The sequence below is a fragment of the Hemiscyllium ocellatum genome, chromosome 23, assembly GCF_020745735.1.
Source record: "Hemiscyllium ocellatum isolate sHemOce1 chromosome 23, sHemOce1.pat.X.cur, whole genome shotgun sequence".
Lineage (NCBI taxonomy): Eukaryota > Metazoa > Chordata > Chondrichthyes > Orectolobiformes > Hemiscylliidae > Hemiscyllium > Hemiscyllium ocellatum.
In genome coordinates, this window is record NC_083423.1 from 11,480,209 (window position 1) to 11,506,091 (window position 25,883).

At 43.8% G+C, this 25,883-nt stretch overlaps 1 protein-coding gene across 35 annotated transcripts in view; it reads left to right on the top strand.

Annotated features, from left to right (window-relative positions):
* celf2 (cugbp, Elav-like family member 2) overlaps positions 1-25,883 on the top strand; it is an 850,872-nt gene that overhangs the window by 614,577 nt on the left and 210,412 nt on the right. The window contains exon 1 of one of the 35 annotated variants that reach the window (XM_060842660.1): positions 3,608-3,702. The exons of 33 other annotated variants lie outside the window; for them this stretch is intronic. The gene's annotated coding sequence lies outside the window, so the exon portion shown is untranslated. Of the gene's footprint in view, positions 1-3,607; positions 3,703-6,978; positions 7,057-25,883 lie in introns of those variants that run through there. One more of the 35 variants, XM_060842666.1, reaches the window with a different exon arrangement.

The window sequence follows — 25,883 nt, forward strand, 5'->3', positions numbered from 1 at the left end:
CTGCTGGTAGGAGTGTAGTGTGTTATGAAAGCTCTTTCAAAATCAAAATTGTGAACTCAAAAGACTAGGGAGATATGAACTTTTTTTTTGTCAAAAAAAAATTGAAAGAAATTTAGGACACTTCTTTCTAAAGATACTGGCCAACAGTCACATGTCTTAAGCCAACAGCTTGGACTTGTTTGTTGGCAGTCACATGTCCAGGTTTGTAGCTGTCAGAAGTTTCATGTTTGGAGTTTAGTTGGTGCACAGCCTGCTGAGAGGACACCCAACACATCCTATTAAATTTGTTTTGAAAATTCTTCTGAGACCTTTGAGAGATTGCTTAAAAGAAAACCAACTCAGATATTCTCCTGAGAAGCTCCTGAAATGCTTCCCCAGTGTTCTGAATGAACTGCGTTTGCAAAGATCCCTCTGAGAACTACACGCCTAGTGACATCTAGCTATGTGTGCCAGGACACCAGATGGAAAGCCATCAGGAACTTTTCATATATTGTTCATACTTGTTCTTTGTGAATTAACAATTTAAAAAATGGGTGGCAAGGTGGCATAGTGGTTAGCACTGCTGCCTCACTGCGCCAGAGACCTGGGTTCAATTCCTGCCACACTCCCTGTGTGGAGTTTGCACATTCTAGGGAATGAGTCTGGGTAGGTTACTCTTCGGTCTGGGGAATGAGTTTGCGTGGGTTTCCTCCAGGTGCTCCAGTTTCCTCTCACAGTCCAAAAATGTGCAGATTAGGTGAATTGGCCATGCTAAATTACCCACAGTGTTAAGTGAAGGGGTAAATGTAGGAGAATGGGTCTGGGTGGGTTGCGCTTCAGCGGGTCGGTGTGGACTTGTTGGGCCGAAGGGCCTCTTTCCACACCGTAAGTAATTTAATCTAAACTGTTTGGAGCTATTTTTCATTGTAAAGATGATCTTTGCAGAGCAAATTTCTTTAATTGCTCTTTAACTGTCTTTGCATCGATATTGAATGTCTTTTTTTTAAAAAAGTCAATGGTTAATTGTTTATTATAGAAATCTTAATAAACAATTAACCATTGACATTTTTGAAAACAGACTTATTTAATATCGATGCAAAGGCAGTTAAAGAAATAGATGAGAATATAATAATTGCCAATAATAATAATTGGATAACGCTAGTTGATGCACTCTTTCCATTGCGATTGTAACAAGAAACAAAAACAGCAATAAAATGGAGAAACTCAGCAAGTATGGCAGCATCAGTGAAAAGAAAGCAGAGTTAACATTTCAGATACAGTGACCCTTCTTCAGAAGTGTAATAACCCTTCCTGATGAAGGGCTCTGGCCCGAAACGTCGAATTTCCTGTTCCTTGGATGCTGCCTAACCTGCTGTGCTTTAACCAGCAACACATTTTCAGCTCAGAAGTGTAATATGCAGCATCAACAGCTCTTTGGTTTTTAGTTTCGGGTGTAACAAGGGAAGATTGGTCTCCTGTGGTAAATGGGCACCCACCTGAAGATCTAATGATGTGAGGCTGTTTTGTTTTTAAACATGATGTCGTTTATTGCATGATAGCGAGTCCATACAACTTGCATTGATGCAATAGATATTGTTCCAGAGACAAAGAGGAACAGCCACATTAGAGGTCTAACTCCTTCATGATCTTAAGTTGTTTGCCCAATGAGGTGATGTGTCATCATAATGGTTGGTGCTAAAGGTACACTTCAGTATTGTCTCTTCCAGAACTTAACGCCCTCCTATAACAGTTGGTTGAAGATGCAGAGATGATAGTCAGTCTGTCTTCCAACAGTTATGCGATGTACAGTGCTGTCTGGTCAAAGTGGAATTCTGAAATTGCCACCCTTCCAATTATCTCTAACGTCGTTACCCTTTGGCCCTGTGCTCGACAGCGTCTGTTTTATCTCCTGCTGACCATGGGTATCAACAGCCAGCACGTTTGATCACGGCAGTGGAATAAAATGCTGTTTTTATTTTATGTTACAAAAGGAAAGACCTGCAGCTTGACAAACAGCACACATGCCTCGTTAATGATAAGGCCAAAACCACGTGAAAACTAACTCCAGTCATTCGAGCCTGGAGGTGAGAAACTCTTTGCTTTAACACAACTGTTGCTTTGGTCACCATGCCCAAAGGCAAAGGATTGATTGCCGAATTGCTTCAAAACAACACCTTTTCTGACGGTTGTTATGGATCTCGGCCTTCACTTTTAACATTTGCGGCTTACGTGCTAATGAGGCGGCAATTCTGTCCTTAAGTTGTGACAGGATGGTCACAGAGCAGGAACTGTGTATAAGAGGAACGGATGCACTTCCTGTTAAGAACCGTGTCACAGATTGGAAAGCAGCAAGCAGATGTCACTCTCTCTTCATCAGTACAGTGACACACCCTGATTTTAGGGGTGTCCGGGCTAGGGGACAGGGAGGGGGAGAGAGGCTCAACTCTACCTTGAGGGACTGATACTTATTTCACTGTCCAAGTAGCTCAGATGCATGCTGGGAAAGGTTTGGCTGCTGTCTGAAATGAATTAATACACCCAGCTGATTTTGCACGTTATAGGTCACAATAAACTCCATTCCCCGGGGAGCGGAAAGAGCCGTGTACCCCACTCCCCGGGGAGAGAGAGCCACATACCCCACTTCCCCGGGGAGAGAGCGGTGTACCCCACTCCCCGGGGAGCGAGCCACGTACCCCACTCCCTCGGGGCAAGAGCCGTGTACCCCACTCCCCCGGGGAGAGAGTTGTGTATCCCACTCACCAGGGGAGTGGGGAGAGAATCGTGTATCCTACAGTATCTCCCTCTCCCAGGGGAATGGGGAGAGCGGTGTGTACCCTACAGTATCTCCCTCTCCCAGGGGAATGGGGAGAACGCTGTACCCTACAGTATCTCCCTCTCCCAGGGGAATGGGGAGAACGCTGTACCCTACAGTATCTCCCACTCCCAGGGGAATGGGGAGAACGCTGTACCCTACAGTATCTCCCTCTCCCAGGGGAATGGGCAGAGCGGTGTACCCTACAGTATCTCCCTCTCCCAGGGGAATGGGCAGAGCGGTGTACCCTACAGTATCTCCCTCTCCCAGGGGAATGGGCAGAGCGGTGTACCCTATAGTATCTCCCTCTCCCAGGGGAATGGGCAGAGCGGTGTACCCTACAGTATCTCCCTCTCCCAGGGGAATGGGCAGAGCGGTGTACCCTATAGTATCTCCCTCTCCCAGGGGAATGGGCAGAGCGGTGTACCCTACAGTATCTCCCTCTCTCAGGGTGAAGAGCGTTCTTGCAAATTCCAATGAGAGGTAAACTGGATTATATCGATAGTTTATTTCAGCTGGGTTATTGTGGAGGGAATTCAGACAAGGTCAGAAGTAAAGGTTAGTGATTAAAACCACATCATCAAACATGCAAATAAAGCGTGTGCCAAATTCTTTGATGTAACTTATAGATGGGAGTTTAAGTTCCATTTCTCCTTTTCTCCCCCACTGGCCCCTCCCAGCATTTCTGATGTACATATTTAGCGCAGTGTGTGCCATTCGTGTGCTTGTTTATGGCACAGGCTTTTCCCAGTGGGTTAATGCACGGAGACAGATTGAAAAGGCCAGCAATTATCCCAGTTCCAGCCCACAGTGACAGAGCAAGGCTCCCATCTACAGTTGGCTACACAGCTGAGGAGGGGACACAGCTCTTTGTAGAGGCTGCAGAAAGAAAATGGAGACAGCTAATTACAGTAAGTTTCTGAAGTTTTTTTTTAATGGAGCACACTGTGATATGTCTTTCACCATCTCATGATAATTACAGAAATGTGTATGTGTTATGGGTCAATCATGCTTTCAACTGGAACTTGTTTCAAACAAGAACTCTCTTCTTCAGCGTACCTAATAACCATTTTGTACTTTTTCCAGAATTAGAATGGTAATTATTTTTTATCCTTGTCCCGCAGTTTTCTCCTTTGCCCCCTGAAGCTGATGCTTTCTCAGTAGATTACAGTTTTGCAAATAACCTAAGGTCCTTGGCATCAAATAGCGCTCACACATCATTCACTGACCTAAATTGGCTCCCTCTCCAACAGCGCCTCAGCCTTAAAATTATAACCTTCATCTTCAAAGCTTTCAGTAGTTTTGAGCCTTCTTTGTCTTTATAGCCACCTCTAACCCTGTGAGAACTCTATGTTCCTCCAACACTGGCCTCTTGTGGCCTTGTCTTCTAGCCGTGCCTGTTCTGGAATTATTTTCCTCAACTTTTCCCCTCTCTTCCTTTAAAAATGCTCCTTTGGATGTTTTGCTACATATCCTACTATCTCCTTCTTCGGTATTGTATCAGTGTTTGTCCAGTTACAATTGGGAAGCACCATGCAATGATTTGTTTGGACAAGGGCACTATTTATACTTATTTAGCTTATTGCTGCGAGCTATGGGTTTTCTCTTCATGAGCTTATGAGATTTGGTGCCTGTCTGAAGTTTGTGAACATGACTGAGGGCAGTGGATGGTGGAACAAGTTAATGCCTTCCTGGAGGTGAGTTCTGACGTGGAGTGAGGGAGTTTTCTATTTGCGCAGGAGAGTTACAGGGTGGACACTCTGCCATTCACACTCCTCCCCCATATATTTAGACAGTTGTCCTGCTCAGAGGCCACTTGAGGCTCAAGTTGCCAACACACACATCTGACAGCAGGAAATAGGGAAGTCTACTGAAGACCTGGTCGGGTCTCTGTCACTTTGCAACCTGCCAACGTCCCACATGCAGAGTAAGATGAGATTCCCTACAGTGTGGAAACAGGCCCTTCGGCCCAACCAGTCCACACCGACCCTCTGAAGAGTAACCCACCCACACCCATTTCCCTCTGACTAACGCACCTAACATTACGGGCAATTTAGCATGGCCAATTCACCTGACCTGCACATCTTTGGGTTGTGGGAGGAAGCCAGAGCACCCGGAGGTAACCCACGTAGACACGGGGAGAACGTGCAAACTCCACACAGACAGTTGCCCAAGGCTGGAATCAAACCTGGGACCCTGGTGCTGTGAGGCAGCGGTGCTGACCACTAAGCTACCGTGGCGAATTCTGTTTTGATTACGTGACAACGTGGGGTTTCCCCTGAATGTGGGGGTCCCATTACACAGTTCTGTCTGGTTGAATGTGAAAACTCTAAGCCACTGCTCTTGGCCGAGTCACTTTACACTTCTGGTGCCTTCTACAGTTTGGCTTTGTCTGCTTTAAGGAACAAAGTGACAGTTATTGGGCCAGTGTGCCGATGTGCACTTAGCCTGTTAAACATTTTGAGCGATGAATATCTTTCTATTAAACTTAACACACTTTCATGGGTGATTAACTTTTGTTTGAAGTAGAGCAGGTTTTTTTTATTATACTAATGGCACATCACACGATAACTTATTACTAAAGTTAATGGTACAGAACACGATGGTTCCTGTTCAATTACAATTTATGCTGGTGTTTCAGCAAATGACATGCCTACCCTCTGGCTCAATCTGGTACTGAGTCTAACAAAGCAGGAAAAGCTGAAGGTTTATCTCTGCTTTTATTTTTGCTGAGTTGCCTGATCTAAGTGGGGATGGTATTAGGAACGTTAGGTGGCTCAGTGAATCTCTTGCGTCCAAGTCGGAAGGTCAGGGAATTCAAGTCCCAGTGAAGTCGTGAAAACACAGTCTAGGTTGGCCAGTACTGGAGGAGTGCTTTACTGTCGGAGATTCTGGTTTTCAGATGAGAAGTTTAACCAAGGCCATTCTTCCTCCAGCCCCCACCCTTTCAAGACAATGTAAATATTAGAAGGCACTTATTTGGAATATATGCTGAGGTTTTGAGCCCATGTCCTAGTTAATATTCATCCAACCGTCATATCACTCTAAACCCAGATTATCGGGTTAGTTCACATTCATTTTTATATTAGCTTAAGGACATCTGTATGAATTCAAACCTAAATTTTTGTAAGACCTTTTGCAATCTCCAAATGTCCAAAAGTGCTTTGGAAATGTAATTGCTGCTGTAATGTACGATTTTGAAAAGGAAAGGGCAGTAGTTTTGGAGGGCAGAGGGGTCAAGGGTGAGGATTTTGTTTTGAATCGCCAATCATGTGCTGTAGAAGTGGAGTTACTTGTTACAGTGTAGGGAAAAAGGCAACCAATCGGAGTACAGGAAATTTCCACAAAGGACGGTCAACTAATGGAAAGATTTTCACTGCTATGACTGGTTGAAGAATAGCTATTGACCAGGATAACAGTGCAAATTGGAAGAATTATGAGGGATTTGCGCAGTGGTGAGGGCATGCATAGATAAGGCAACCAGGAGATAACTTAATTGTGAACTGTCATCTCCCAGTTATGTCTTTGTGAGTCCTCCTGAGGGTCCGAGCTCCCTTTTGGTTCGGAGGTGAGGCAAAACAAAACTGTGGAGTTTGTCTTCCTAGAGGGAGAAAGCCGTTTACCACGATTTGAGTTGAAGCTAACTGAAGGTATAATTAGAATGAAGAAAACCTCTGCACTGCGGAGAAGAATTCACTTTGCAAGAAGCATCTGTTAGAAAGGAAAATAGGCAGCGTCTGGTCACCCCAAAAGGACCCAAGCAATCAGATAAATCATAGTCAGGTCAAACCATTTCAATGTGAACAGACTCAAGATGCAATGGAAAGTGGAGAATGAAGGGATTGAGGAACATTGTGGAAAAGTTTGGATTATGATCCGTCACAAAAAGGATAGCTTTGCAGCTGTAATGGGCCGCCTTATGTTCTTTGTAAATTCTACAGTTCCATCCTGTGTCCGTTTAAAATCTGTGACAAGAAATATAGAATTGAACTGGGCAAACAATTGTTTTTACATCATGCATAATATCGCAACATCTGGCTCTTGGTGTGTGTGAGTGTATTTCATCTTTGACCCTGCTGTTGGCTGTTAGGTTTAATGACCATCTCCATGATGAAAGGAAATGACACAACCAGGATTGGCGTCGTCAGGAATATCAGTTTCATTTGCAATCCTTCAAGGGATAGTGGGGGAAGGGGAGGAACATCCAATGATTTGATTTAACCATGGATTAGCTCCTGTGATTGGGCAACATCAGCACAGTAAAGGTATGGCGATCCTCTCGATGTGGCTCAGCTGAGCAGAAATCCGATCGCTGCTGTTTTTAAATGGAATTAACCCCTAACCTTTGTAGCCAGTGAGACATACTGCTTGCCAAAGCAGTTAAGGTTATCTCTCCATAAACACATTACAGTGCCCACTTCACTGGGAGCTGTAGCTCGTAGCTAGCAATAATTTACACAATAATGTCATTTGGATAATTGTCACTGTGAAGCAATATCTCATGAAGTCAAAAAATAAACAAATAACATGGTTTGTTATATAAGTGTGATGAATTATACCAGGCTTTAAGGCATTGGAGTACTTGGAACGAAACTATAATTTTGTATAATGTGCCTATTTTGGTGAGTCAAATTTATTTTCCAATAAAATGTAAATTATCATGTTGCGGTTGAACATTGTGTTTATCTGCATTTGGATGCAAAAGATTTCTGTTGTACTTTTCTTTGCGTGAGATTGACATTTCCATCTGCTTGTCATTCTGTGAAAGTGCATGGTCAGAACGGGCGTTATTCTAATCCAGCTGTCCACCCATTTATTCCAGGCCTATCTGCATGGTGTCATCTTGGCACATGGGCATCTGGGTCTGTGCCCCACTCTGTTACTTGAAACTTCTAGGCTTGTGCCCAAATCCATAACAGTCCTTCAGATGAACTGGGAGAGTAGTGGTTATGTGGAGGTGATAATGTGACTGAACTAATGATCCAAAGAATGTGAGCTCACTGTGGTAGATTATGTTTTTACATTTGACCTTCCCCTACCCCCTTTACAAGGAAGGAGTGACCTGGACGTGTTTCTGCCTCAGTCTTTGAAGCTGGTTGAACAGACAGGACATCGGGATTTGTAAATAAAAGCCTGGGTTTTCGTGGAGTATTGAATACTCCGGAATCTTATCCAAAATGTTGCTGGGGCAATGTTCTTGAAGTCCTGCCTCTATTTCTTACAGAAGGCAAAAGTGAGGATGGCAGATGCTGGAGATTAGAGTCAAGAGTGTGGCGCTAGAAAAGCACAGCAGGTCAGGAAGCATCCGAGGACGTTTCGGGCATAAGCCCTTCATTAGGAATCCTGATGAAGGGCTTTTGCCCAAAATATTTCTCCTGCTCCTTCAATGCTGCCTGACCTGTTGTGCTTTTCCAACACCACACTGTCAACTCCATTTCTAACCGATCCTACTTTTGCTGGTAAAGCAGAGAGGTGAGATGTGACTCATGCATGTGGGAAACCTGAAATCAGTAGGCTCACTCAACTCAGCGGTGAGTTCCAATTGACCCCATTTCTGCTAGAGTGAGGACCATTTTGTTTTGAGTCCATGCCAGTGCTTGTAAAGGAGGGTAAGGCCTGTAGAGCTGTCGGCTGCAAAGTTACTTAAATCCTCTACCTTTTAAATTTTGGGGTAAAAACTAGCTTGCTGTGTTGAGTTGAAGAGAAAATTGGTATCACCACCACATTCTTACTACTTGACTACTTTCACAGCCTATCATTATCACAGCAGGGTGCTGTAGATTTACAGCTTTTTAGACAGCTCCAAGAGGTGATGTGATGATGTGGGGGCTAGCTAACTTTAAGATGGGTTAGTCAGTACAGTAGTTTTAAGTGTAGTGATTAGGTTTTTATCAGCAAAGTGAAATCTGTAGCAGATACTTTGAAGTTTATATCATTTTCACACCACTCCATGATGAATACTGGGAGTGTTGGCATGGAGGATATAAGGGTAAAGATTGGTTGACACAGGTATGGGTTGACATCAGTAGGCATTAGGTTGGTTCAAAGACATGGAAATGAGTTGGGACAGTGTTCAATAGAGGATGTCAGAGCCTGACCAATGTGTGTAGAAGGAGTGTGTGATGGTTCGTGCGGATGGTGAAGGGCTGAGAATGGAGGGTATGAGGAAGACGTGTGAGGACTAATGGAGAAAGGGTGGTGGGAATAAATGAAGAAGGGACTCTGGGACTCTGCACTGTAGAATGAAGATCGTTTTGTTCCAAGGTGTGAAATTTCATGATGCTGTGTAACCACTATATTATGCTACATTAAAAAGTACTCCATCCCTGAGTATTAGAGAAATATTTTAGGAAGGGCAAGGAAGCTTTGGAGAGGGAATAGAAAACAATTATCTGTATGTATCCAGTGATGAGGTATTCTGGATGTGTGGATAGACTGGGAAGGCTTGTGGCAGTTTTCCATGGAATTATAGAACATAAAACATTATAATGCAGTACAGGTTCTTTGGCCCTCGATGTTGCGTTGACCTGTGAAACCAATCTGAAGCCCATCTAACCTACACTATTCCATTATTGTCCATATGCCTATCCAATGACCATTTAAATACCCTTAAAGTTGTAGTGGTTCTGTTCGCCGAGCTGGAAGTTTTTGTTGCAAACGTTTCGTCCCCTGGCTAGGAGACATCATCAGTGCTCTGGAGCCTCCTGCGAAGCGCTTCTTTGATGTTTCTTCCGGTATTTATAGTGGTCTGTCCTTGCCGCTTCCGGGTGTCAGTTTCAGCTGTCCGCTGTAGTGGTTGGTATATTGGGTCCAGGTCGATGTGTTTGTTGATGGAGTTTGTGGATGAATGCCATGCCTCTAGGAATTCCCTGGCTGTTCTCTGTCTGGCTTGCCCTATGATAGTAGTGTTTTCCCAGTCGAATTCATAAAGTTGGCAAGTTTACCACTATTGCAGACAGTGTGTTCTACACCCCTACTACTCTCTGAGTAAAGAAACTACCTCTGACATCTGTCCTATATCTATCACCCCTCAATTAAAAGCTACGTCCCCTTGTGCTAGCCATCACCATCTGAGGAAAAAGGCTCTCATTGTCCACCCTATCTAACCCTCTGATTATCTTGTATGCCTCAATTAAGTCACCTCTCAACCTCCTTCTCTCTATTGAAAACAGCATCAAGTCCCTCAGCCTTTCCTCATAGGACCATCCCTCCATACTAGGCGACATCCTAGTAAATCGCCTCTGAACCCTTTCCAAAGCTTCCACATCCTTCTGGAGTGCAGCAGATTTCAGAGAGGTGTTAAAATAATTGAGAATTTAGAGTAATTAAAGAGGATCACTTTATGATGACTGAAATGGCAGATTTAAGCTGATTGGCAAGATAGTAATAACATCGCCATAAACCTTTTATGCACAGTGATTGGTCAGAATTATGATTGCTGTATCAGATAGAGCAATAATCTATCTGATAAAGGTGGGCGGCACAGTGGCACAGTGGGGTGGGCGGCACGGTGGCACAGTGGTTAGCACTGCTGCTTCACAGCGCCTGAGACCCGGGTTCAATTCCCGACTCAGGCAACTGACTGTGTGGAGTTTGCACGTTCTCCCCGTGTCTGCGTGGGTTTCCTCCGGGTGCTCCGGTTTCCTCCCACAGTCCAAAGATGTGCGGGTCAGGTGAATTGGCCATGCTAAATTGCCCGTAGTGTTAGGTAAGGGGTGTATGTAGGGGTATGGGTGGGTTGCGCTTCGGCGGGTCGGTGTGGACTTGTTGGGCCGAAGGGCCTGTTTCCACACTGTAAGTAATCTAATCTAATCTTAAAATAATCGATGATGGTTCCAAGAGGGAAGTTTGTAAAGGAAAAGAGAAAGCTACAGGGAAAGATGAGGGGACTTGCCGAAGCCTAATCTGGATTCAATGGGCCAAGTGGTCTTTTTGATTTGCTGAAAAGCGCAGTAGGTCAGGCAGCATCCAAGGAGCAGGAGAATCGACGTTTCGGGCATGAACCCATTTTCAGGGCTTTTTTTTGTGCTGTTTAATTTTATAATTCAACGAGGCTATAACCAAAACATGCGAGGAGAAAGTGAGATCTGCAGATGCTGGAGATCAGAGCTGAAAATGTGTTGCTGGAAAAGCGCAGCAGGTCAGGCAGCATCCAAGGAACAGGAGAATCGACGTTTCGGGCATAAGCTTCCTGACCTGCTGCGCTTTTCCAGCAACACATTTTCAGCTATAACCAAAACGCTGCCTGCCTTTGGCTGAAGATGAAAAATCTGGGCCATGATTTACACAGAAAGGAGCTTCCTGCTTCACCCCAGTCAACTCAGTCAAAGGAAAGGTCCATCTCAACAGGTGATTGGTTTTTTCTGAATTCTTGCTGTGCAGACATTGGTCACTGTGTTTGCAACTTGAGAACAATCCATTGTGGCTGGAGTATTTTAAGATGTCCTGCGAGACACGCTGAGGCGCAATATATGCGGAAGCTTTTGTTTAAATCCATATTTTTGCAAGTATCATTTGCACTGTAATGACAAAAATTTCAGCCAGTTTACAAGCAAGTTTCTGAACATGAATGGAGCTGAGTATTTTTGACACTTCTTTGGACCACAGATGAATTATAAAACCACTCCCTTTTCTTGGCAACGCTGCACATCTGAAGACTTATTGGAATCGGACTGATTCCGACTCTGCTTTTTTTTCCCCCTGTTTATTAATTTTATTAAACAATTCACAGTTTACAAAACAGTTAACATTAACAGCTGTATACAGAGAAGCAGACATTTGAGGGAGAGGAGCAGCAAAGCCAGGGCCCCAAACTCCACCATTCAACCCAGTTTACAGGGAAGTGAAGACAAACTTCAAATCCCAGTTTCAATCATTACAAAATAGTAACAATGACATTTGTACATACAAAACAGTCCAATTACATAAAAAAACAGTGCATACAATACAGACCCAGCAAGCACTCCAGTCCCTCCCACCTTCCGGCCACGCTAAGGCAGCCTGCTCTCGTGCCCCTTCCAGTTCTCAGCCCACCCCCATGCCCCTTCCAGTTCTCAGCCCACCCCCATGCCCCTTCCAGTTCTTGGTTCGCCCTGACACACCTTCCAGCCACCTCTTGGACAGCCCGTCCTGCTTCCTGACTCTGCTTTTATTGTGTTCAAAGTTTAAAAATCACACAACACCAGGTTATAGTCCAACAGGTTCATTGGGAAGCACTAGCTTTCAGAGCGCTGCTCCTTCATCAGGTGGCGCTCCGAAAACTAGTGTGCTTCCAATTAAACTTGTTGGACTATAACCTGGTATTGCGTGATTTTTAACTTTGTCCACCCCAATCCAAAACGGCATCTCCAAATCATGTTTACTGTGTTCGCATGATTGGTAATTTAGTCCCTCCAAACACACACAAATATAAAAGGTGGGTACAGAGATATGCCTCCTGACCCTTTTTGAATCTACTTCCCCATTCAGTACGAACATGGCCAATCTGTTCGTGCCTAGAATTTTACATTCCCACCCCCTCCTAATGCATTTAAAATCTTATTAGATAAGGGAGTCGATTGACTTTCACCTTAAAAATATTCAATCCCTCCACATCCACTTCCTTCTGAGACAGCGAATTCCTGAGTCAACATGAACTGAATAACTAATGTGTTTTAATTACAAAGGGAGCCCACTCTATCAATCATCTCAATTCAAAGATTCCATTCATTTTCTGTCCGTAGAGGTAGAGTTATACTGGTTTGAGGCCCAGTATTATGAGCTTTATCCATTCTTAGGATCCCTGTTGTGAACGTTAAGTGTAGGATAGATACTCCTTTCAGTAACACTGGCATTCCCACTTCTTGATGGACACAAAATTAAATGGAAAAATAATTTGAAATGGTGTTGGTCTGGGAAAAAAAGCAGAAACAACAACCAATATCGACTCAGATTGACGAATACCTAACTGTGTATGTTCAGTGCTGGCACCTGGATTAAACTTTTTTGATAAAGTCAGTTTTAAAAGGTACAAAATGCCAGGTTTTCACATCATTCTTGTGTTTGTGTGATTGTGCAAGAGGAAAAGTTACTGTGCCCCTTGACTTGTTTCATGTCTCACTCCATTTTCCTGTCATAAGCTTGTGTCTCCAGAGGCGAAATATTACAACCTTCATCGGAAATGAAGAAGCACTTTTTATTTACTGTGGAAGCAGCACTGATAGTAACCATCCAAGGTGATAAGTCTTTTCCAAATATATAATAAGGCAGTTACTTTGTCCATCAAAATCTTTGTTACAAGTTACTGTTCCCTTGTCCAATATTTTTACAACCAGATTTCTTTTTTGTTTTCCAAATATTACTTGGCAAAACAATTCTGAACAGAACATTGCCTTAGCATGAAAATATTATCAGCAATGTTGTATTTTCCAAACTGCTATGGTAACCCAAAACATGATATAGATGTTGTCTTTCATGCAAGTGTACTTTCCAAAATTGTTGCCATATGATGCGAGCTCTTGAGTACGCGAGATGTTTAAAGATGTGTTTTTAATTTTAAGTTAGTCGAGCCTAAAGTTTCCATTTTAAACCCATTGCTGTTTTTCATTAGCAGATATTCAAGAAATTATTGTGGTCTAGAGTAATTATAGGGGATTTGTTATTTGCAGCATTAATAAAAACAAAGATGTCTCCCCCTCCTGAACCAAGTTTCTCTCAGATGCCCACCCTTTTGTGAAAGTAGCAGTTAATTGTAACCTGTTTATCCCAGTAGGTAGCGCTCTTATCCCAGGAGATTTTGGTTTGTCCCAATTCATGACCTGAGCACATTCATGGGAGAAGAAACTTGAGTTAGGGGCTTTTGTACTTTTGTCTGGAAATTCATTTAAGTTGCACACGTTTAATAGGAGTCTACATAGACAACATGGTAAGGGATGAATGTGTGTTTATTACTCCACACATGAAGCAAGGAGCCTGCCATTTAGGAAAGATTTGGAGATGCCAGTGTCGGACTGGGGTGGACAAAGTGAAAAATCACACAAAACCGGAGTTGTAGTCCAACAGGTTTATTTGGAGGCTCTAGCTGCTTCTTCAGGTGGTTGTGGGGCAGAAGCAAACGACACAGAATTTATAGCAACAGGAATGTGGAAAAACGTTAGTTTGGGCATCCTGATCACTGAAAATTCTGTTGTTGCCCAATGCCCAAACCGCTTTCCCATGTTTATCAGAAGGCAGCATGCCTGGTCAGTATTCTCAGATGTATAGCAGTGACATGAATGAATTCTGAAAGAGACGACCGAAGGCTGACTCCTGCCTTATTGTGGATCTTGGTACAGAGCGTTTGCTCATTGAGTTCACTATCCATTGTTAGCCGTCATGGCTGATGATTCATGCTAAGTCTGTTCTCTCTGGGGTAATGAACTGTGTCCTGATCACATGCAACTCACCAATAGTAAGCTCAGAGCCCAAGGAATAGTTCAGATCCAGAAATAGTTTGGATACAAAACATAGGGTTGTGGTGCAGGGTTGCATTTCAGACTGGAGGCCTGTGACCAGTAGAATCGGTGCTGGGTCCACTGCTTTTCATCATTTATATAAATGACTTGGATGTGAACGTAGGAGGTATAGTCAGTAACCTTGCAGATGACCCTAAAATTAGAGGTGTAGTGGACAGCGAAGAAGGTTACCTTAGAGTACAATGGCATCTTGAATCAGATGGACCAATGGGCCAAGGAATGGCAGATGAAGTTGACTTTAGATAAATGTGAGGTACTGCATTTTGGAAAGACAAATCAGGACAGAACTTGTATGCTTAATGGTAAGGTCCTGGGGAATGTTGCTGAACAAAGAGACCTTGGAGTGCAGGTTCATAGTTCCTTGAAAGTAGAGTCGCAGGTAGTGAGGAAAGCATTTGGTGTGCTTTCCTTTATTGGTCAGAGCATTAAGTGTAGGATTTGGTAGGTCATGTTGCGGTGGACAGGACATTGGTTAGGCCACTTTTGGAATATTGTGTACAATTCTGACCTCCTTCCTATCAGAGGGATGTTGTGAAACTTGAAAGGGTTCAGGAACGATTTACAAGGATGTTGCCAGAGTTTAGAGGGATATGTGCCAAGTGCTGGCAAATAGGACTAGATTAGGTTAGGATATCTGATTGGCATGGACAAGTTGGACCTAAGGGTCTGTTTCCGTGCTGTATGTCTCTATGACTCTGTGACCTCATTCAGAATATGCCGTGAAGCATTGCGTGCTGAAGGAACGATGACAGCCTACTGATTATGTCACGGGACAAGTAACCCAGAATCTCAGAAGTGGGTACTGCAGATGCTGGATATTAGAGTCAAGATTAGAGTGGTGCTGGAAAAGCACTGCAGACCAGGCAGCATCCGAGGAGCAGAATGAAGGGCTTTTGCCCGAAACGTTGATTTTCGTGCTCCTCAGATGCTGCCTGACCTCCTGTGCTTTTCCAGCACCACTGTAACCTGGGAATTCTGGGTGACTTGTCAAGATTAGTGTTGTGGGCCTATCACCACTGTGGATGGTGAAATTTAAATTTGATGCAAGCTAGTTCTGGTGACGGTGACCACTGAAAATGCCAGGGCAGAGTAGGACATGGACCAAATTCATGTACATGGGTTTAATGTAGTTAGTGTTTATACTGGTCGGCATAGACACAGTGGGCCAAATGGTCTGTTTCAATGTTGTATGCCCCCATATGTAATTCTCATAAATTCTCATGAAAACCTCGTTTGGTTCACTAGTGTTCTGCAGAGATGGAATTGTTTGTCTTTATCAAGCCTGGCCTACATGTGACTCCAGACCCTTTACTGTCCTCTGAAAAGGCTGAGCAAGACTCACAAGTTAAGAGTCACTCGGGATGGTATGCCCACTGCTCTAGATCCCATGTAAGAATAAAGGAAAAATGGCACCACAAATTTGGAACAGTCTAATTTCCAGACTATTCTCTGTCAAATGAGACATGAGTTTGATATCCAATCTGTCTCATGAGGTGGATTTACATTCCATTAACTTCAGAAGTGAAATTGCATCATTTAGGGCAGTGGTTAGCACTGCTGCCTCACAGCGCCAGGGACCCGGGTTCGAATCCAGCCTCTGGCAACTGTCTGTGTGGAGTTTGCACATTCACCCTGTGTCTGTGTGGGTTTCCTCCGGTTTCCTCCCACAATCCAATGATGTGTGGGTTAGGTGAATTGGCCATGCTAAATTGCCCATGGTGTTCAGGGGTGTGTAGGTTAGGTGCATTAGTCAGAGGTAAATATAAAGGGAATATATGGGGCTGGGTGGGTTACTCTTCGGAGGATCAGTGTGGACTTGTTGGGCCAAAGGGCCTGTTTCCACACTGTAGGGATTTTAAAAATCATTCCATCAGGCACAAAGAATTCTGGTCATTTGGAAAACATGCATCGTTCAATCAAAAACAGATTAAATCATGAATGATCTCCTTTTCTGTGTTTGGGTCATTTATCGCCTGGGCAATATAGCAACAGGAATGATTTCACTTCTGAAGTTAATGGAATGTTTTGGATTGGCTTGAGAATATGATTTGAGGCTGAAACCTCGGTCAGGCATGCTCCAGAACAGGTTCCTTTGTGGGATAGCTCAGCAAAACAGGCAAACTGTACAACAGCCCGATGCAGTTGAGTCATTAGTGTTGTACAAATTTCTGAGCTCAGTTGTTGAGAGGGAAATGGGGGCACAGTGGAAAGAGTCCAAGAGACGGTCCTTTCTTTAAGGGGTCAGGAGCATTTTCAGGCAGACACACTCAAATGTAAATTTATTTTTCCAAGCCGACTTTTGAATCCCTAACCTGACCTCTGAAGTTCTTTTCTTACGGTGGCACAGTGGTTAGCACTGCTGCCTCACAGCGCCAGGGACCTGGGTTCAATTCCCGCCTCAGGCGACTGACTGTGTAGAGTTTGCATGTTCTCCCCGTGTCTGCGTGGGTTTCCTCTGGGTGCTCCGGTTTCCTCCCACAGTCCAAAGATGTGTGGGTCAGGTGAATTGGCCTTGCTAAATTGCCCGTAGTGTTAGGTAAGGGGTATATGTAGGGGTATGGGTGGGTTGCGCTTAGGCGGGTCGGTGTGGACTTGTTGGGCCGAAGGGCCTGTTTCCATACTGTAAGTAATCTAATCTAATCTAGTCACTCTGAGGTGTATTTCCAGAGAGAGGTGCCAATTTAAGGGGGTAAGTTCTGCCCCCTGCTGGAAATTCAAAGTAAAACCTAGATCCAATTCCTCATTTAATGTCTCATTGACTCCGAATTAAGATGTCATTAGTATACATCCAGTAAGTTCGCCTTACAGAGCCCCATCCATTATGTTGCTGTGCACTAGACTCCTTTAGATTTCATACAGTAAACCCATCGATCCTGCAACTAGCTTGAGCCAAGCAGAGATTGGTGTTGATTGATTTGGGAATTATTTGGAAGTCGTCTGAATTGAATGTTGTGGTACATCATCGAGAAAGCAATTTTGTGGCTTAAGCAAAATATGTCTAGGGGAAAAAAGAGGAACCAATGAACAAATATAAGACCTCCACAACAGTTTGTCAGATCTGTGTTTTGTTTTGACTGCATGGCTGTGTGGAGGATATCTGATTTTTTTTTTGGTTGTACTGCAACTCTTTAATTGCTGTTACAATTTATATTGTTCAAAATGGTCAAATGATATTCACTTCATTGCTAGCACTGCTGTATGTTGGACAGGGGAGACTATGTTAATGAGTAAGCTCATTATTTTAACTGCTTATCCATGAAGATTCATTAATGGTGCTTGTTATTCTGACATGCATACCAGCAAATCCTTGGCATTGCAATTCTTTTCCCTTTCATGATTGTTTGTGTTTATTCTGGTCATAAGCAGAAATTTGCTGGAAAAGCTCAGCGTCTGTAACGGGAAATCAAAGTTAACGTTTTGGATCCTCAGAACTGATGGTAGCTAGGAAAGCGTCTGTTCTTATGCTGAAGACATAAAGGGTTTGGGGAGGGGGTAAGGAGTAAATAATAGGTGGGGATAGAGCTCAAAGAGAGAAAAGAACAGTTGGACAGACAAAGGAGTAGATTAGAATCTGGCTATGAGGCTGATTAGCTACTTATGGGGACTGTTAATGGCTCACAATGGATTGTGTTTATTAGCAGACACTGTGATAACAAGGCCTGGTGTGTGGTCATAGGGACTAGGACATGGGAGAGTTCAGGCCCTAAAGTTATTGAACTTAATATTGAGTCCAGAGGGCTGCAGGGTCCACAAGTGGAAAATGAGATGCTGTTCTTCCAGCTAGTGCTGAGCTTTGTTGGAGTACTGCAACAAGCCCAAGATAGAAATGTTGGCCAGAGAATAGGGTGGTGTGTTGAAGTGGCTGGTCATAGTTGGGTGAATGTTCATATTGCATCATTGACACAGCACTCCTACCAGCTCTGTGAGCTTCAGAATAAAATGGGCTCCAATTCTACACATTGTCCTGCTCCCTAACCTGCAAGTTTTTGTCAGTGCATGACATGAATTATCTTCTGAAATATTCATTCATCCACAAGTGGTGGCAAAACATGAAGGGACTTTGGATAAGTGGTTAGTCCTGCTCCCTTAGCATCCCAATGTCTCAAGGCACCTCACAGAAGCATTATCAAATAATATTTGACACCAGATTACAAAGAAAGATATTGGAGCAGACAATCAAAAGCTTGACCAAAAATAGTTACGTTTTAAGGCAAATTTTAAAGGAGAAACTAGTGAAAAACACATTTAGGGAGAGAATTCAAGAGTTTGGAGTCAAGACAGTTGAAAGTAAGGTTGCTTATGGTGGAGTGATTAAAATTAGCATATTCAAGGTGTCAACATTGGAGGGACACAAAGGGCGTGGGGTGTAAGTGTGATGATATGGATAGATTTGAAAGTAAGAATGGCAATTCACACGGGGCATTATTTGACTGGGTGCCAGTGTAATTCAGCGATTGCAGAGGGTGCTGGGCAAATGGGATTTGGTGTGAGTTAGGATTTGAGCAGCAGAGCAGTGAATGGCCTCATGTTTACAGAGGCTAAAATGTTAGTCAGCCAAGAGTGCATTGGAATAGCGATGTCTCACGGTAACAAAGAAGTACAGCAGAGTGTACAGTGAGCTGAAGCAGAGGCAAAATTGAGAGTTCCTGGAGGAGGAAGTAGGCGGTCTTCATGATGGTGTGAACGTGTGGTTGTAAGTTCATCTCTGGGTTAAATGTGAGCTCAAGATTGCCAATAGTTTGCTTCAGCTGGCAGGTTGTTGTCAAAGAAGATAGGGAGCGGATTTTGTGGAGGGAGATCAAAGAAAGTAGTTTCAGTCCTTCACTCGTTTATTTGGAGGGAATTTCTCCCCCTTCAGGTCTGGATGCCAAGTGAGCATTCTAATGTGTTTGCAATGAGGCAGAGGGGTGAGAGAGAGGTGGTTGTGAGCTGTAGCCAGGTGTCATCAGTGTGCTTATGGAAACGGAAGCTACATTTTCAAATGATTCTGCAGTGGAGGAAACCCTGAGAGAGAGTGTGTGCAGGAGCAGAAAGATAAACCATAGTAATCTGCTAAGTGTGGGTACGTCTTGAAGGCTGGTTTGACACCCTCGTGCAAACCATGAATATATTAACAAAATCTGTTCCATTGTCCAATTTTATTGGCAGGAAATAAACCATCAGCTCTTGATAAGCTTGTTTTTTTTAAATATTGTAGTTAGAATAGGTTGAGTAATTTGGTGATTCAAAGGTGACCGTTAAGTAGGAAATAACTTAGATGTGTTTAAACAGTTTAAACACATTAGTGGATTTGCTTAATTGAATAGAACTTCTGATTATCTTGATATGCCACTGAAGTTCTGTTAATAGTTCATTTGCATACTGGTCTTGTGTATACAGCAGTGTTGAGATTAGATGAATAGAATGACCCTTGAGTTAATCCATAACTATTCATTAGAATTTATAAAAAAGACTCTTCATTGGCCAATGTCTTTAGGGTCGTTCTTTGGTTAATTCAATTTAAACCTACCCAGTTAATCCCTATTACTGAGATAGTTCATGGATCAGTACAGGTCTACAGGACAGTGCTTTGATCACTTGCAATCCAGGTCAGTAATCTGCCCCTTGGTCCCATAAGTGCAGCCTGTGATTAATGCTTAATGATTAATGGTCAATGATTAGTGGTTAATTCAGTCAAAGAAGTAGGGTTCAGTACTGTCCTGATGAACCAGGTCTCAAATTGAAAAGTGAGGCCTGATTTCAGGTGTTAAGTATTTGATAGGATAAATACAAAGGAAGAGGAATCAAAGTGCCATTTTGGGATTAGAGCTACACTATTTAGGAGCTAGAATCAGAAAGCTGTTTGTCACACAAGGGATGGTACAAGTTTGGAACTCCTGCCACTCTCACTCTGAAAGGCTGGGGGGGACAATTGGAGTGTTCAAGATTGAGATGGACAGATTTTCATCACATAATCAAGTCAGGGGAAAGGCAGTGGAATTGCGTTTAGAGAGCTAGACTGTCACCCTCCCAATACTGCAGTAAATGTATTAAGAGCCAACTGCTTTGTGTCTTAGAAGGAATTGCTCCCCTTTTTGCTGATGACACATCCCAGACTCCATTTTCCAGTGTACCCCCCCCCCCCCAGTAATGGGAACTCAGTCCCAAAATAAAAACGTAAACACTTTGTGGCGAGAGAGAAATCTGCTCTTTGGGTTGCTAAAGTTTTGTTTGTCTTTTTAAAAGTTGGCAATAAACAGCTGAGTAAGATTGCACTGTTGGGTTGGTTCTCTATGAAAATACTTATTGAAACAGATTTGTACCAGGAAAACATTGAGACCATGCAAAAACAATGTAATAAAAGAGAAATTCACGACGTGTCATCAATTCCCACGTGGCTGCAGCTGTGATTACAGAACATCCCTGAGCACTGACTCCACAGGAAGGGAAGTATTCTTGGGTTAGGCTGGGCCAGGAAATGTCAGCCTGTTCCTGGCAATGCAGCATGCCTGTTGACAAATACCAGAACGGCCCTCTTCAACAACTCTACAAAATTATGAACAATTCAGCACAGTTGAACAGGGAGCCATTTGGAAGGATGCCTCCAGGATCCACATTCGAGGAAACTCAGAGGCCCATCTTCTCCACTTCCCGCTCAAACCCAGACTCTGAAGTTGGTTTGTCTCCAGGCATTTGTGGAATACACTAGCAATTGAATGACTTGTGATTGGTCTCCTAACCCACACGTCACTGCAAACCTGGAATAGAACTCTGACTGCTGGACGTTCCTGAATCTGGGTTTTCAGGTCACCTGTTCACCATGATGACCACATAGCAGTACGTTTGGAATCCATTACAATGATTGGATAGGGTTGAGATTGTTATATACCTTCATGGAGCAGCATGACTATCTGAGCAACCCAAAGTCAGTGAGTCCATGTATTTGTTGCTAGAGCTGATGTTTCCATTGTCTTTACTTGGCAGAAGAGTTTTCGATACATGCACCAGTTCCCTGCCTTCCCAATTTGCAGGTTGATCATAATCTCAGTTCTGGAGGACACTGGGGATACAGAGCTGAAGGATATCCTTCAGCTAAAGGGAGCTGAATCATTCTAAAGATGTCTCTTCCCCCCCTACCCCCACCACTCCTTTAATGGTTCCAGGTTCTTCCAGTTGTCTCTAATCTGAAATCCTTGTGCATTAGATTCATCCTGAGCTCTCAATGTAATTTTGGCCATGCTCCCTTTGTTCTGCTGATGCGATTTATTTGGGATGGTGTTTCAGATTTTTTTCATAAATTGCAGTGAATGATCTTGTGTACCTTAGTCCATCCACTTTAAATCTCAAAAGTCCAAGTTTCCTTAGTCTTGATTCAGCCCTCTTGATGAAGTAGGGAAATGACTCTGTCATTATCCCACTGTGATGTCTTGTCATTGATTAAAAGTCTACAGATATTAAATGTACAAAGGCTCATTCAATAAGACTGGTCACCCTGGGAGGTGGATCCCAATAATGGCTGGCTGTTTCACAAGGCAAGTGACAAAATAAAATTCAGCACGCTATGCCTAAAATCATACATTGTATGCATTGCAAGCTAAATTTGTAAATGTACTCTCCATCGTCTGTATTTTGGCATGAATCTTCCATTTCTCATATACATTGTGTTTAATTTTTCTGAAAATCTGTGCTTTGAAGCATTTACCAACATTACAGGTGATCATACCTACTTTGTGGCAATATATTGACGGATTAGCGTTCACATGTGCTCGGAAACCAGCAAACTCGAAACCGAGTGGAGTGCCTAGCAAGCCAACAGGACCAGAGGGATTGAATTTTCTCAGCACATGTGGCCGCTGGAGCTGATACATCATTTAAACCATTGATTCATCCACAACGTGCTGGAGAGTAGAATGTTCGATTCTAACACTGGGCTCAAGAATCGAATACATTGAGAGTCTGGAGTGAGTCCAGACTGCATTAATCTGAAATTAATTTGATTCTGAATGACTCCATCTGTCTATGTTAAAGGAAGCTCAAGATTTTTTGATGAAGTGTGATTGACTCATGATGCAAGCTCCCCAAGCCAGATGGAGCGTCAAAAGTGAAAGAAATAACCAGGGGGAAGGAAAACAAAAAAAAGACTGTTAATGCCAGGGATTAGGGAAAGGTCGTTTTAATATTCTGAAGCATATTGCATGCTTTGATGGATGTGCACTGCTTTTGGGTCACATGCTGCAGTTAGCACCTTCTTTTCTGACCTGCTGAAGCCAATGGAGAATCATTTTTCTTTCAGCTGTTTGCTATGAATCAAACCTTTCACTTTGACAACATTTGTTTCATGAGTGAGTTTGCAAAATGAGCAGCCAAGCGGTGAATTGACAGACTAACAGTGATGGCGAGAGGCACATTTGCAGGCCGGCACACTGTGGAACAGTCCTGTAGTGAGCTTGGAAAACTTCATTCGGCAATTGGTCAGAGACAGTTACTTAAGGATTGGGGGGGGAGGGGGGCAAGAGAAAAACCATCAAATGTCCTGTCAATCATTTTGTTCTCTCGGTAATTCTTTCTTTGCTTTGATGATACAGTTCCTGCGCCTGTCTCTCTCGTCCCACAACCAAGTGAGATTTGTTCTGTTACATGTATGGTGTTCCACTGTGGGGTTCATTTCCAACACTGAGGCACTTTGTCAGCAATGAGGATCCATTAGCTCAGTTGGCTGGATGGCTAGGCTGTGAGGCAAAGTGGTATGAACAATGCTGGGTCAGTTCCTGCACTGGCTGAAGTTACCATCGAGGAATCTCTTTCTCAACGTCTTCCCTTGCCTGGAGTGTTGTGACCTTCAGTTTAACCTACCACCAGTCACCTCTCTCTGATGAGAGACCAGCCCTATGATTCAGTGGAACTATGGCTTTAATTTACCAACTGATCCTCGTCAAAGCTCTTACCAATCAAGTGATGAGGGACTTTGAATGTTTTACTGCCCTCCACTCCGTGTCATTATTCCACTACCTCTTACATGGCAAGGGGCAGAGGCCTGATAGTAAACAAGAGCATTGCTAATAAGTGCTGAAAAATGTGTTGCTGGAAAAGCGCAGCAGGTCAGGCAGCATCCAAGGAACAGGAGAATCGACGTTTCAGGCGTAAGCCCTTCTTCAGGAATCAGACTCCCCCCTCGTCAGGTCCACACCCCCCACCAACCCAACCTCCACTTGCGACATCTTCCCCTGCAACCACAAGAAATGCAAAACATGCCCACACCTCCCCCCTCACTTCCCTCCAAGGCCCCAAGGGATCCTTCCATATCCATCACAAATTCACCTGCACCTCCACACACATCATTTACTGCATCCGCTGCACCCGATGTGGCCTCCTCTATATTGGGGAGACAGGCCGCCTACTTGCGGAACGTTTCAGAGAACTCCTCTGGGACGCCCGGACCAACCAACCCAACCACCCCGTGGCTCAACACTTTAACTCCCCCTCCCACTCCGCCAAGGACATGCAGGTCCTTGGCCGCCTCCATGGCAACACGACGCCTGGAGGAAGAGTGCCTCATCTTCCGTCTAGGAGCCCTCCAACCACAAGGGATGAATGCAGATTTCTCCAGCTTCCTCACTTCCCCTCCCCCCACCTTATCTCAGTCCCAACCCTTGGACTCAGCACCGCCTTCTTGACCTGCAATCTTCTTCCTGACCTCTCCAACCCCACCCCCTCTCCTGCCTATCACTCTCACCTTAACCTCCTTCCCACCTATCTTATTCCCAACGTCCCGCCGCCCTACCTTTTATCTTAGCCTGCTTGGCACACCTTCCTTAATCTGCAGTCCTCACTTTCTCCCATTGCTAATAAATGTAGCAACTCTGTCTGAAAGCACAGAACTGTCAAGGCAACTAGCCAGATTTAAATAGCTGAGTATTGAAACCCTGTTGTGCTTGAAAGGATCTGTCTTGGGGAGTAGTTAAGAAGACCCAGAAGAAACGTGGCAGAATTTCTCTCCAGAATGTATAGCAATGTCACAATCTACGGGGAGCAGTTTGTAAACAAGCTCTGAGAAGAATGTTCTTGTTTGCAGGAATGGCTTTTCACAGTCTCTGCTTTTTAATGCTGTTAACTGTTCATATGTCTTTCTACTGGTTACGAATTTCTGAGCTGGTCAGATAAAGAGTCAACTTTTTATAGTGGAATCTTCTGGTAAGATACGCAAATCTTTAAGTCCTCATCAGTTTGGGACTTAGCAGTGCCTCATCTAAATCTCTCCTCACGACTCCTGGCTGCAGTGTACAACAAATTTATAACTGGATCATCCCATGCTTCATTCCTGGCCTTAGTGCCTGGGAAGTGATAACGCCACTGCAGAATGGAGGTCAGACAATGGCCAAATATTTTACTTTGGCCTCAATAGAAAATAGACTCCAATGTTACTCCATATTGTGCTGGATGATCAGTAGATCATCAGTTTGGCCCATATGATTTACAGATGCTGATTTCTATCCCGTTACCAGAGCTGATGAAAGATGACTGATAGTTTGAGGGAGCTGCTTTCCCAGACCCACTGCTCCCAGAAATGTAGTTACCAGGCTCGGCAAAATGAGATAAAGACACAGCGATTTCGTAACACCCAGAGTGGATATTCAGGAGAGGTTTCCAATGGGTCGGAGAGACTAGGACCTGAGGGCACAGCCTTAGAGTAAAGGGAAGACCTTTTAGAATGGAGATAAGGAGAAACGTCTTCAGCCAGGGAGTGGGGAATCTATGGAATTCATTGTCACAGAAGGCTGGGCAGGCCAGGTCATTGAGTATATTTAAGACAGAGATAGGTTCTTGAGTATCAAGGGTTATCTATGAGGGGAAAGTGGGAGAGTGGAGTTGAGAAACTTATCAGCCATGATTGAATGGTGGAGCAGACTCGATGGGCTGAATGGCCTAACTTCTGTTCCTGTGTCTTATGGTCTTATAAAACTTTTCAATTGTTTTTAATTTCTGGCCACTGAATGAGTGCTCCCATGGCCACGTTTAGGGGAGCATACTCGATGAGCAAATGTGCAGGAACAGGGTGTGGTCAATTCTTCTTCTGTAAACAATCTTTTTGCTGCTGAAGCCAGCTTTCAGGCCATTCTCCGATCCAGGGAGTTGTTACATTTGCTTGTTCCAAAATATTAGTTCCATGCAGTTCTGCATAGAAATAGTGACAGGGCTAATTGAAAGATGTCCAATTGGTCACTCAGGGCGGTTCTTAGATCACTGAGGAGTTTAAAGGTGGCAGGCTATGAGACTGGAGGCCAGTGGGTGTGAAAGAGAAGTTGGGCAGTGATGCTTTGAGCTGTCCTGCTGAGAAGGCAACCAAATTACATTGGTTCCACATAGGAGGTATCGATGTGAAGTCATTGGACAGTTCTCTGTGCTGTCGGACTCTGGCAGGAATTCTAGGAGCTAGAAGGCAGCTAAATGTTGAAGTTAGGTTTCTGGAAAGTTCCCAGTAGCTATGGGAGCTCACAACAAGCAGTGTGCCACTAACAATTTAGCGCAGCCAAAGGTGGGGTTTGAAAACCCCTCAGGCAGTATTTGCTTGATGCGTCTGAGTAAGTCCAGAGCTTGGGGTTGGGGGGGGCAGAAAGCCCAGG